This window comes from Rhipicephalus microplus, unplaced genomic scaffold, assembly GCF_043290135.1.
Source record: "Rhipicephalus microplus isolate Deutch F79 unplaced genomic scaffold, USDA_Rmic scaffold_137, whole genome shotgun sequence".
Lineage (NCBI taxonomy): Eukaryota > Metazoa > Arthropoda > Arachnida > Ixodida > Ixodidae > Rhipicephalus > Rhipicephalus microplus.
Window position 1 is genome coordinate 485,001 of NW_027464709.1, and position 12,500 is coordinate 497,500.

Consider the following 12,500-nt stretch of genomic DNA (forward strand, 5'->3'; position numbering starts at 1 on the left):
AACCGGTGTGACGTGGAAGTGACGGGACACGTTCGTAAACCCATCGCGAACCGAGTACGACGCCCTACCAAGTGCGCCCGCAACCCTGTACAGGGTCACATCTTCACAAGGCTGGCAAGCGGCATTCCGCTGCGCGCGTGCGTCGTCCGAGCAGTTGCGTGATAAACGACCGTGTCGAAAGCCCAAACACCGCCGAGGCCAGTCGCCGCCGCCGCAAGGGCAGCCACGCAGCCTGGCGAGAGGCATCGTCTCGTGTAGCGTCGCCCCCGCCCCAACTGGAGTGGCCCAGTTTTTTGAACGGGACGGGAACTGCGAAGCACTTAGACCGACGGCGGACTACGACGAGAACGCCTTAAGCTTCGCCAACGTTTCGCCAACTCGTGCGGGAGACTTTTTCCGCTTCGCGGCAAGTCGTCGCGCCGTGCTCTCCGCATCAACCGCGTACGCAGCGAACCGCAAACGTCGGGCGCAGCCTCCTCACCTCCCTGCGCTTTGCGCGCGAACGTTCCCTGTTCGCGCGGCAAAGCCTGGAGGAGGCACGGCCCCGCAGCGTGTTCGAGCGCCCGGTCTACGGGACACCCTGCTTACTTCGAGGGCAACAAGCGCAACGCAAGGCTGCGATCTCGCGCACTTTGCGCACGGCTGGAGAAGCTTTGCTGGCCGGCTTTCGCTCCTCGTGTTTACCGTGCGTTAAAGTTGCGCGTCCGTGGCTCTCGCAGCTCTTGCGCGCCCGGTCGCAGAGAGGAGTACGCAACCTCGACCGCACTTTCCCTGCAGGCTTCCTTCCGACTCGAAGTCCTGCGGCGGTCTCAACGAGGTGCCACATCCTCAATGCAGTCGGTCGCCCCCGTTTCGGTTGGGCTCTGGCACGACGGTCGCCACCGTCTCGCCCTTGAGTGGCCGCTGTTGGCGCTCGCTGTGAGGTGTTCAGCGTGCTGTCCGTGTTGCCGACGCGGTCAAAACGAGTCGACGGCTCACGTTCCCTTGTGCGCCGAAGGCTCTCTTGATATGTGATCCGACCCTCAGACAGACGAAGCCAAGGGAAGACCCAAGGCCGCAATGTGCGTTCAAAGAATCAGTGCTCAGTGTGTCCTGCAATTCACACCAAGTCTCGCAGCTGGCTGCGTTCTTCATCGACCCGAGAACCGAGTGATCCACCGCTTAGAGTCGTGAAAAAGTGTTTGTTCAATTCCGTACAGTCAAAACCAAACGTTTCTGGCACTCGGCCAAACAGTGGCCAAGAAGGGCGCTTTTCAGCGCACGCTTGGACTCCAAAACTCTGCCGCGCCTTTTTCGGCTGCCGCAAATCGAGCAAACGGTGTGTTTCGGACGGCGTTTCGCTTTCGCTACTTGCGAGTGCTTTCGTGGTCCACCCCTCTATAAATACTCGGGAGGCTTCGAAGCCGGTTCTCCAAGCCGGACCCGTAGGTATCGTTGTGTGCTCGCTCTCATTGGCCCGCCTAACCAGAAAATGCCTGCGGTACACCCATTTGGATAAGAGTGCACGCAGATGCGGGCCTCGACGGCTACACATTTCCTCGGGCGGCCGCCTCCCGGCCTCCGTGGAGCGCGGGATGCACGGTCCCATCGACAAGCCTCTCCCGTTTTTACCGTGGCGTCGCGGTTCACCACGGCCGGCGGGTCGGTCTCCTCCGCATAAAAAGGGGGACCCCCGCTTTTTGTTCCACGAAATCGCACAAGCTTTTTTCGCATCCACGGTTTGCCACCGCACACCAAAATGCCGATCCGGCTGCCTACTTTAGCCAACAGGTGGAGCCAGGCGCGCCGTACTTGCGCGGCACTTCCCACGTCCACCGAAGTCGGTGCCAAGGACCACTTTCGGCGCCGGAGCCGCGTACGAGCCTACTCGAGGCGGAAGAACGAAGCCAGCAAGGGCCTGGCCGCAAGTGCGTTCAATTGTCGGGACGTCCAAGTCCCTCGTTCTTCCGTGCTTCCTCTTTCGGCAAGTCGTTGCGGCACCTTCCCAAAGCGCGCAGACCCGCTAATCGCGACGAGCGCGACGTGGCCGTGCCGCCTTTCCCTCGGCAGCAAGCAAAACGCCTGGCAACGTCGACGCTCCCCTAACCGCGATCTCGCACCGTGTTTCGTGTGGCGAATTCAAAAGCCGGCCGGCGCTGCTGCAACCATTACGGTCGGTACGCATACGCCGCGGAGGGCGGGACGGTCATCGGAGCGTGCGGTTCCTCCATCGAGTACTGCGCACCTCGGCCGTCGCATCGCCGTGCCATGACCGGCCGCGCGTCAACGCGAACCGGTGCCAGCGAGATCCCTCGCCTGCAAGAACCGACCGGCAGCCTCCGTCACCCGAGGACGCGGAGGCGCTTGCCGCGGACGGCGGGACGGTATGCACTGGTGCACAGCGGACCCGTCACATCGCCAGTTCCTTGACCGACCGCCGACGCTTGTGCCGTTCCTCTCGTACTTGGCAGTCGCCGCGCGATTGTCGGGTCTCGTTCTTGCACGCTCGAACGGTCGGGAGGGCACTCGGCTGGCGTTTCGGGAACGCGCAGCCTCGCCTTCTACCGACGTAACCACGACTCGCCGTTCGCGCTCCGCCGCTCCTGTTTACAGTACTAGGCGGTCCCGCAGCGGTCGGGTCGCGCATTTCGAGCGCTTCGAGCCACGGTGCTGTGGCGGGTCGAAAGCCGACCTATGAGTGCGTTGCGCCGTTTGTACCCGCGTCCGCCACCTGGCCGACCGTCCAAGGTCGCGGTGTTGGCGTCCGCTGGGCGCAACAATTTGTCACGGGGTGCCGCTCCACATTCAGGCAGCCCCGTGGGGAAAAGCCGACCCCGCGTCCAAACGGGGTCAGCGGCAGAAAGTGTCGGGCGCAGACGCAGCTGAGGCGCTCACCCTTCACAATCCGTTAATGATCCTTCCGCAGGTTCACCTACGGAAACCTTGTTACGACTTTTACTTCCTCTAAATGATCAAGTTTGGTCATCTTTCCAACAGACCGGCGCAACCGAAAGGCCGCGCCGGACATCGGTCCGAAGACCTCACTAAATCATTCAATCGGTAGTAGCGACGGGCGGTGTGTACAAAGGGCAGGGACGTAATCAACGCGAGCTTATGACTCGCGCTTACTGGGAATTCCTCGTTCAAGGGGAACAATTGCAAGCCCCTATCCCAATCACGAAAGAAGTTCCACGGGTTACCCAGTCTTTTCAGACAGGGATAAAGACACGCTGCTTCCTTCAGTGTAGCGCGCGTGCGGCCCCGGACATCTAAGGGCATCACAGACCTGTTATTGCTCTGTTTCGTGCGGCTAGGAGCCGCTTGTCCCTCTAAGAAGGTTGTAAGGTGCTGGGAACCCCGCACCTATTTAATAGGCTAGAGTCTCGTTCGTTATCGGAATTAACCAGACAAATCGCTCCACCAACTAAGAACGGCCATGCACCACCATCCACCGAATCAAGAAAGAGCTCTCAATCTGTCAATCCTCCCAGTGTCCGGGCCGGGTAAGTTTTCCCGTGTTGAGTCAAATTAAGCCGCAGGCTCCACTCCTGGTGGTGCCCTTCCGTCAATTCCTTTAAGTTTCAGCTTTGCAACCATACTTCCCCCGGAACCCAAATACTTTGGTTTCCCGGAAGCTGCCCGCCGAGTCATTTGAGTAACTCAGGCGGATCGCTGGTTGGCATCGTTTATGGTCAGAACTAGGGCGGTATCTGATCGCCTTCGAACCTCTGACTTTCGTTCTTGATCAATGAAAACATTCTTGGCAAATGCTTTCGCAGTAGTTCGTCTTGCGACGGTCCAAGAATTTCACCTCTAGCGCCGCAATACGAATGCCCCCGTCCGTCCCTCTTAATCATTACCTCGTATTCCAAAAACCAACAGAACAGAAACGAGGTCTTGTTCTATTATTCCATGCAAGTTTATTCAGGCGACTCGCCTGCGTTGAGCACTCTAATTTTTTCAAAGTAAAAGCACCGGCCATCTCGAGGCACACAATGAAGTGCACCAAGAAAGAACCGGCATGATGTTCAGTCCGAGCCGTCGCATCGGGTAGATGCACTACTCGTCTGGAACTGAGATCCAACTACGAGCTTTTTAACCGCAGCAGCTTTAGTATACGCTATTGGAGCTGGAATTACCGCGGCTGCTGGCACCAGACTTGCCCTCCAATTGATCCTCGTTAAAGGATTTAGAGTGTACTCATTTCAATTACGGGGCCTCAAAAGAGTCCCGTATTGTTATTTTTCGTCACTACCTCCCCGTGCCGGGAGTGGGTAATTTGCGCGCCTGCTGCCTTCCTTGGATGTGGTAGCCGTTTCTCAGGCTCCCTCTCCGGAATCGAACCCTGATTCTCCGTTACCCGTAACAACCATGGTAAGCAAGTAACCTACCATCGAAAGTTGATAAGGCAGACACTTGAAAGAAACGTCGCCGGCTCGTGGCCATGCGATCAGCACAAAGTTATCCAGAGTCACCACACAATACGGGCCGAAACCCGATCGATCTTGGTCTAATAAAAGCACCCGTTACCCAAAGGGCTCCAGGCTCACTGCATGTATTAGCTCTAGAATTGCCACAGTTATCCAAGTAGGAAGAAACGATCTAAGGAACCATAACTGATTTAATGAGCCATTCGCGGTTTCGCCTTATTTCGGCATGTACTTAGACATGCATGGCTTAATCTTTGAGACAAGCATATGATTACTGGCAGGATCAACCAGGTAATCGTTCGACTGCGCGTCCGTCCTCGCCTTCGGCGGGCCGGACGCAGTCTGTGTGCGGCGGAGGCCACCTTCAGGCGCCCCAACACGCTTATTTTGCACTCCGAGATGACGGCGTTCGAGCTCGCTACGGCACAACCTTCCCGAAAGACGAGTGGGAGCCGTGCGGCAAGAAGCACGTTCATGCTCGCTCTTTTTCGTTGCATCGACTCGGTCGCGCCGTGCGGGTTGCCCAAGCCCGCTGCACTGTCGGTGGACCGGCCGGAACTAGCAACGGAGCCGAGACTGCAAAGCCGCCAGACGACGGGTCACGCCCGCGTCTTCGGCGCTTTCGCATCTGAATCGCCCGAGGACGACACGGAACACACCTCGATATCGTGGTAAAACGGCACCGTCCGACAACCAGCCCCTAACGCATCAAGCGGATGAGGCTGCAGACGACTGCCGTGGATTCCCCTGGAGCAGACCCGAGGACACGCTTGACGAGGCCGAAGCCCGCCGCATATCAGACACCCGGTCGCTTTCGCGTACGCCGCTCACGAGAACCCCCACATAATAGCAGCGATAAGTACCCAGACCTCCTTGGGCACTAATACGAGCGTACTCGAGAAAATTTCACCGCGGGTGTGCCCCGAAACGTGTGGCACGTTGAGCGTGCCACAAGTCTACGTCGCTCTCAAACCCGCCGAGGTCGTAGAATTTGCGACCCTACTCACGAAATTCCCACCGAGGATACGGCCGCAAACGTACCGCACCTTGGGTAGGCCACGAGTTTGTGCAACACTACGCTGACGGCACAGCACCGAGGTCGTGCGCGCACGCACGGGAAAATTCCGCCGCGGTTTCTGCCGAAAACGTGAGGCACCACGACTCTCCGCAAGTTCGCGTCGACTGCGAAAGACCGAAGTCGTGAACGACGTGTCCGCTACTCGCCGCCGACACGCTGGACACCAAACGTACAACGACTCGACGGCGTCGTAGAGGCCCACGACGCGGTTTTCCTTAACGACGTCTCGGCGTGGCACCGACAGGTTAGAACGGCCGACCAACGTTCCCTGTCCGCCGTTCGGCTCAGTCGAAGGGCTCGGCGACTTCGGCAACGCTGCGAAGCCGCACGGTGACGCACGCCATGTCCCCATTTTTTTTTTTCTTTCTGCGTCTGCCGGGGTGCCCCTATAATAGCAGCGATAAGCACCCAGACCGCCGTGGGTCGCTCGCCCCGGCTGACGTGGTTTTTCGTACTCCTGCGGCGGTCGCCGTCAAGCACGTCCAAATACGCTACTTTCGTGGGCGCATTCACGCTCTTTCGCTTCGCCGGAGTGCCAGCACTCACTCTGCCAAAAACGGCGAACATCCGAGCGGCGGTTCCCACTTTTGCGTCGGCGTCGCAAACCCCGCCCCGGCAGACGAGGTTTGCCGTACTCGTGCGACGGTGGCCGGCGGGCACGTCGAAAGACGCCGATATCGTGCGCGAATTGGCGCACCTTGGCTTCACCGGAGTGCCGCCACTGACTCCTCCAAAAACGGCGAAGATCCGAGCGGCGCTTCCCACTTTCGCATCGGCGTCCCGAACTCCGCCCCGGCTGACGCGGTTTACCGTACTCGTGCGACGGTCGCCGGCGAGCACGTGGAAAGACGCCGATATCGTGCCCGAATCGGCTCCGTTCGGCTTCGCCGGAGTGCCAGCACTGGCTCGGCGAAAGACGACGAACATCCGAGCGACGGTTCTCACTATTGCGTACGCGTCGCAAACCCCGCCCCGGCAGACGCACTTTGCCGTACTCGTGCGACGGTCGCCGGCGAGCACGTAGAAAGACGCCGATATCGTGCCGGAATCGGCCCCGTTTGGCTTCGCCGGAGTGCCAGCACTCACTCGGCCACAAACGGCGAACATCCGAGCGGCGGTTCCCACTTAGCCGTCGGCGTCCCGAACTCCGCCCCGGCAGACGCGGTTGCCGAGCTCGTGCGACTAGCGACCGCGAAGCCGTCTCGCGACGCCGCTTTCGTGCGCGGCTCCCACTGCGACCTGGGTCACCCGAGGTCGACGAGCAAAAAAGAATGTCGAAAAAAATTTTTTTTTTTTTTGCGTCTGCCGGGGTGCCCCTATAATAGCAGCGATAAGCACCCAGACCGCCATGGGTCGCTCGCCCCGGCTGACGTGGTTTTTCGTTTTCCTGCGGTGGTCGTCGTCAAGCACGTCCAAACACGCCACTTTCGTGGGCGCATTCGCGCTCTTTCGCTTCGCCGGAGTGCCAGCACTCACTCTGCCAAAAACGGCGAACATCCTAGTGGCGGTTCCCACTTTTGCGTCGGCGTCGCCAACCCCGCCCCGGCATACGCGGTTTGCCGTACTCGTGCGGCGGTGGCCGGCGGGCACGTCGAAAGACACCGATATCGTGCGCGAGTCGATGCTTCTTGGTCTCGCAGGAGGGCCGCCACTCACTCCTGCAAAAACGGCGAAGATCCGAGCGGCGCTTCCCACTTTTTCGTCGGCATCGCAAACCTCGCCCCGGCAGACGCGCTTTGCCGTACTCGTGCGACGGTCGCCGGCGAGCACGTCGAAATACGCCGATATCGTGCCCGAATCGGCCCCGTTTCGCTTCGCCGGAGTGCCAGCACTCACTCGGCCAAAAACGGCGAACATCCGAGCAGCGGTACCCACTTAGCCGTCGGCATCCCGAACTCCGCGCCGGCTGACGCGGTTGCCGAGCTCGTGCGACTAGCGACCGCGAACGCGTCTCGCGACGCCGCTTTCGTGCGCGGCTCCCATTGCGACCTGGGTTACCCGAGCTCGACCAGCAAAAAAGAAGGTCGAAAAAAAATTTTTTTTTTCTGCGTCTGCCGGGGTGCCCCTATAATAGCAGCGATAAGCACCCAGACCGCCGTGGGTCGCTCGCCCCGGCTGACGTGGTTTTTCGTACTCCTGCAGCGGTCGCCGTCAAGCACGTCCAAATACGCCACTTTCGTGGGCGCTTTCGCGCTCTTTCGCGTCGCCGGTGTGCCAGCACTCACTCTGCCAAAAACGGCCAACATCCGAGCGGCGGTTCCCACTTTTGCGTCGGCGTCGTAAACCCCGCCCCGGCAGACGCGGTTTGCCCTACTCGTGCGACGGTCGCCGGCGAGCGCGTCGAAAGACGCCGATATCGTGCGCTAATTGGCGCTCCTTGGCTTCTCCGGAGTGCCGCCACTCACTCCTCCAAAAACGGCGAAGATCCGAGCGGCGTTCTCCACTTTCGCATCGGCGTCCCGAACTCCGCCCGGGCTGACGCGGTTTACCGTACTCGTGCGACGGTCGCCGCCGGGCACGTCGAAAGACGCCGATATCGTGCCGTAATCGGCCCCGTTTGGCTTCGCCCGAGTGCCAGCACTCACTCGGCCAAAAACGGCGAACATCCGAGCAGCGTTTCCCACTTTCGCATCGGCGTCCCGAAGCCCGCCCCGGCAGACGCGGTTTGCCCTACTCGAGCGACGGTCGCCGGCGATCACGTCGAAAGGCGCCGAATTCGTGCACGAATCGATGCTTCTTGGTCTCGCAGGAGGGCCGCCACTCACTCCTGCAAAAACGGCGAAGATCCGAGTTGCGCTTCCCACTTTTTCGTCGGCGTCCCGAACTACGCCCCGGCTGACGCGGTTTACCGTACTCGTGCGACGGTCGCCGGCGGGCACTTCAAAATACGCCGATTTCGTGGGCGCATTCACGCTGTTTCGCTTCCCCGGAGTGCCAACACTCACTCTGCCGAAAGCGGCGATCATCCGAGCGGCGGTTCCCACTTTTGCGTCGGCTTCGCAAACGGCGCCCCGGCAGACGCGCTCGTGCGACGTACTCGTGCGACGGTCGCCGGCGAGCACGTCGAAAGACGCCGATATCGTGCTCGAATCGACCCCGTTTCGCTTCGCCGGAGTGCTGCCAGTCACGGCGCAGAAAACGGCGAACAAGTGTTTTTTTTTTTTTCCTAGAATTTGTGTTATAGAAGGCACATTTGATATCGGACGATAATTTTCAACTTTATCACGCGCACCGATTTTCGTGTAGAGGTTTGCAAGTTTATGGGAATTTCTCCACTTGGAATAATGCGATTTAGTAGTACTACGAGAACTTCATGGATGTACTCAAGGGTACGGGGCAAGTCAGTTACGTCAACACCTGCAGATTTTTTACACTTCAAACTGAAAATTGTTGGTTGTGAGTCCTCGTGTGATATTAAAGGCCGATTCGCTAACACATAGAACAAAGAAAGAAAGGAAGAAAAAACGCCCGCGCTCGCTCAAGAAACCTGGGTTCGCAACAAGTGGCAACAACAAGCAACCGAGCGAGTGCGCCAAAACCCGTGGCGGCCGAACAAACGCGAAGTCCCAACCGCGTCAGCCGGGGCGGCACGGGACAGGAAAAATCACTTCAGCCGGGGCGGCGGGGCACCGAATAAACCTCGTCACCTCGTCGCAGGATAAAAGAGGAAACAAAAAGTCTAAACAGCGTCTGCTGGAGCGAATGCGTAATAAAACAACAACAACAACAAAAAAAAACACCCGCGCTCAAGAAGTCTGCAATCCTCACAAAAGGCGACTGTGACCGAGCAGCGTCAGCCGGGGCCGTGCGGAAACGGAAAAACCGCGACTACCGGGGCGTCGAGGCACCGAAAAATCCACTTCAGCCGCGGCGAAAAAAAAAACAAAAAGAAAGACGGAGGGGGGGGGGGAACCACGTCTGCCGGGGCGAAGGAAAAAAAAAAACGCGTCTGCCGGGGCGAGCCCGGGTGCGGCACCACCGGGAAAACTGTGGCAAACAGACATGGCGATCGAGTGAGTGGGCCGCCAGCCAGGCTCAGCCAAAAAGTGCAAAGTCCGAACCGTGTCAGCCGGGGCGACGCAAAAACCGCGTCAGCCGGGGCGGCGCGAAAACCGCGTCAGCCGGGGCGGCACGAAACCGCGTCAGCCGGGGCGGCGCGAAAACTGCGTCAGCCGGGGCGGCGCGAAAACCTCGTCAGCCGGGGCGAGCGAAAAGGGGGGGGGGAACCACGTCTGCCGGGGCGAAAGAAAAAAAAACGCGTCTGCCGGGGCGAGCCCGGGTGCGGCACCACCGGGAAGACTGTGGCAAACAGACATGGCGATCGAGTGAGTGGGCCGCCAGCCAGGCTCAGCCCAAAAAGTGCTAAGTCCGAACTGCGTCAGCCGGGGCGGCGCGAAAACCGCGTCTGCCGGGGCGGCACGAAACCGCGTCAGCCGGGGCGGCGCGAAAACTGCGTCAGCCGGGGCGAGCCCGGGTGCGGCACCACCGGGAAAACTGTGGCAAACAGACATGGCGATCGAGTGAGTGGGCCGCCAGCCAGGCACAGCCGAAAAGTGCTAAGTCCGAACTGCGTCAGCCGGGGCGGCAAAAACCGCGTCAGCCGGGGCGGCGCAAAAAACCGCGTCTGCCGGGGCGGCACGAAACCGCGTCAGCCGGGGCGGCGCGAAAACTGCGTCAGCCGGGGCGAAAGAAAAAAAAAACGCGTCTGCCGGGGCGAGCCCGGGTGCGGCACCACCGGGAAAACTGTGGCAAACAGACATGGCGATCGAGTGAGTGGGCCGCCAGCCAGGCACAGCCGAAAAGTGCTAAGTCCGAACTGCGTCTGCCGGGGCGGCACGAAACCGCGTCAGCCGGGGCGGCGCGAAAACCGCGTCTGCCGGGGCGGCACGAAACCGCGTCAGCCGGGGCGGCGCGAAAACTGCGTCAGCCGGGGCGAGCCCGGGTGCGGCACCACCGGGAAAACTGTGGCAAACAGACATGGCGATTGAGTGAGTGGGCCGCCAGCCAGGCACAGCCGAAAAGTGCTAAGTCCGAACTGCGTCTGCCGGGGCGGCACGAAACCGCGTCAGCCGGGGTGGCGCGAAAACCGCGTCTGCCGGGGCGGCACGAAACCGCGTCAGCCGGGGCGGCGCGAAAACTGCGTCAGCCGGGGCGAGCCCGGGTGCGGCACCACCGGGAAAACTGTGGCAAACAGACATGGCGATCGAGTGAGTGGGCCGCCAGCCAGGCACAGCCGAAAAGTGCAAAGTCCGAACCGTGTCAGCCGGGGCGACGCAAAAACCGCGTCAGCCGGGGCGGCGCGAAAACCGCGTCAGCCGGGGCGGCACGAAACCGCGTCAGCCGGGGCGGCGCGAAAACTGCGTCAGCCGGGGCGGCGCGAAAACCTCGTCAGCCGGGGCGAGCGAAAAGGGGGGGGGGGAACCACGTCTGCCGGGGCGAAAGAAAAAAAAACGCGTCTGCCGGGGCGAGCCCGGGTGCGGCACCACCGGGAAGACTGTGGCAAACAGACATGGCGATCGAGTGAGTGGGCCGCCAGCCAGGCTCAGCCCAAAAAGTGCTAAGTCCGAACTGCGTCAGCCGGGGCGGCGCGAAAACCGCGTCTGCCGGGGCGGCACGAAACCGCGTCAGCCGGGGCGGCGCGAAAACTGCGTCAGCCGGGGCGAGCCCGGGTGCGGCACCACCGGGAAAACTGTGGCAAACAGACATGGCGATCGAGTGAGTGGGCCGCCAGCCAGGCACAGCCGAAAAGTGCTAAGTCCGAACTGCGTCAGCCGGGGCGGCAAAAACCGCGTCAGCCGGGGCGGCGCAAAAAACCGCGTCTGCCGGGGCGGCACGAAACCGCGTCAGCCGGGGCGGCGCGAAAACTGCGTCAGCCGGGGCGAAAGAAAAAAAAAACGCGTCTGCCGGGGCGAGCCCGGGTGCGGCACCACCGGGAAAACTGTGGCAAACAGACATGGCGATCGAGTGAGTGGGCCGCCAGCCAGGCACAGCCGAAAAGTGCTAAGTCCGAACTGCGTCTGCCGGGGCGGCACGAAACCGCGTCAGCCGGGGCGGCGCGAAAACCGCGTCTGCCGGGGCGGCACGAAACCGCGTCAGCCGGGGCGGCGCGAAAACTGCGTCAGCCGGGGCGAGCCCGGGTGCGGCACCACCGGGAAAACTGTGGCAAACAGACATGGCGATTGAGTGAGTGGGCCGCCAGCCAGGCACAGCCGAAAAGTGCTAAGTCCGAACTGCGTCTGCCGGGGCGGCACGAAACCGCGTCAGCCGGGGCGGCGCGAAAACCGCGTCTGCCGGGGCGGCACGAAACCGCGTCAGCCGGGGCGGCGCGAAAACCGCGTCTGCCGGGGCGGCACGAAACCGCGTCAGCCGGGGCGGCGCGAAAACTGCGTCAGCCGGGGCGAGCCCGGGTGCGGCACCACCGGGAAGACTGTGGCAAACAGACATGGCGATCGAGTGAGTGGGCCGCCAGCCAGGCTCAGCCCAAAAAGTGCTAAGTCCGAACTGCGTCAGCCGGGGCGGCGCGAAAACCGCGTCTGCCGGGGCGGCACGAAACCGCGTCAGCCGGGGCGGCGCGAAAACTGCGTCAGCCGGGGCGAGCCCGGGTGCGGCACCACCGGGAAAACTGTGGCAAACAGACATGGCGATCGAGTGAGTGGGCCGCCAGCCAGGCACAGCCGAAAAGTGCTAAGTCCGAACTGCGTCAGCCGGGGCGGCAAAAACCGCGTCAGCCGGGGCGGCGCAAAAAACCGCGTCTGCCGGGGCGGCACGAAACCGCGTCAGCCGGGGCGGCGCGAAAACTGCGTCAGCCGGGGCGAAAGAAAAAAAAACGCGTCTGCCGGGGCGAGCCCGGGTGCGGCACCACCGGGAAAACTGTGGCAAACAGACATGGCGATCGAGTGAGTGGGCCGCCAGCCAGGCACAGCCGAAAAGTGCTAAGTCCGAACTGCGTCTGCCGGGGCGGCACGAAACCGCGTCAGCCGGGGCGGCGCGAAAACCGCGTCTGCCGGGGCGGC

At 61.5% G+C, this 12,500-nt stretch overlaps 2 non-coding genes across 2 annotated transcripts; both read right to left on the reverse strand.

Moving 5' to 3' along the window:
* Nucleotides 1-1,016: 1,016 nt before the first annotated feature.
* Nucleotides 1,017-1,169, reverse strand: LOC142791085 (5.8S ribosomal RNA). Its single transcript, XR_012889994.1, has one exon. It is a non-coding gene; the product is annotated as a 5.8S ribosomal RNA (ribosomal RNA).
* A 1,719-nt stretch (nucleotides 1,170-2,888) lies between these two features.
* On the reverse strand, nucleotides 2,889-4,703 carry LOC142791114 (small subunit ribosomal RNA). The gene has a single exon (XR_012890021.1). It is a non-coding gene; the product is annotated as a small subunit ribosomal RNA (ribosomal RNA).
* Nucleotides 4,704-12,500: the final 7,797 nt, after the last annotated feature.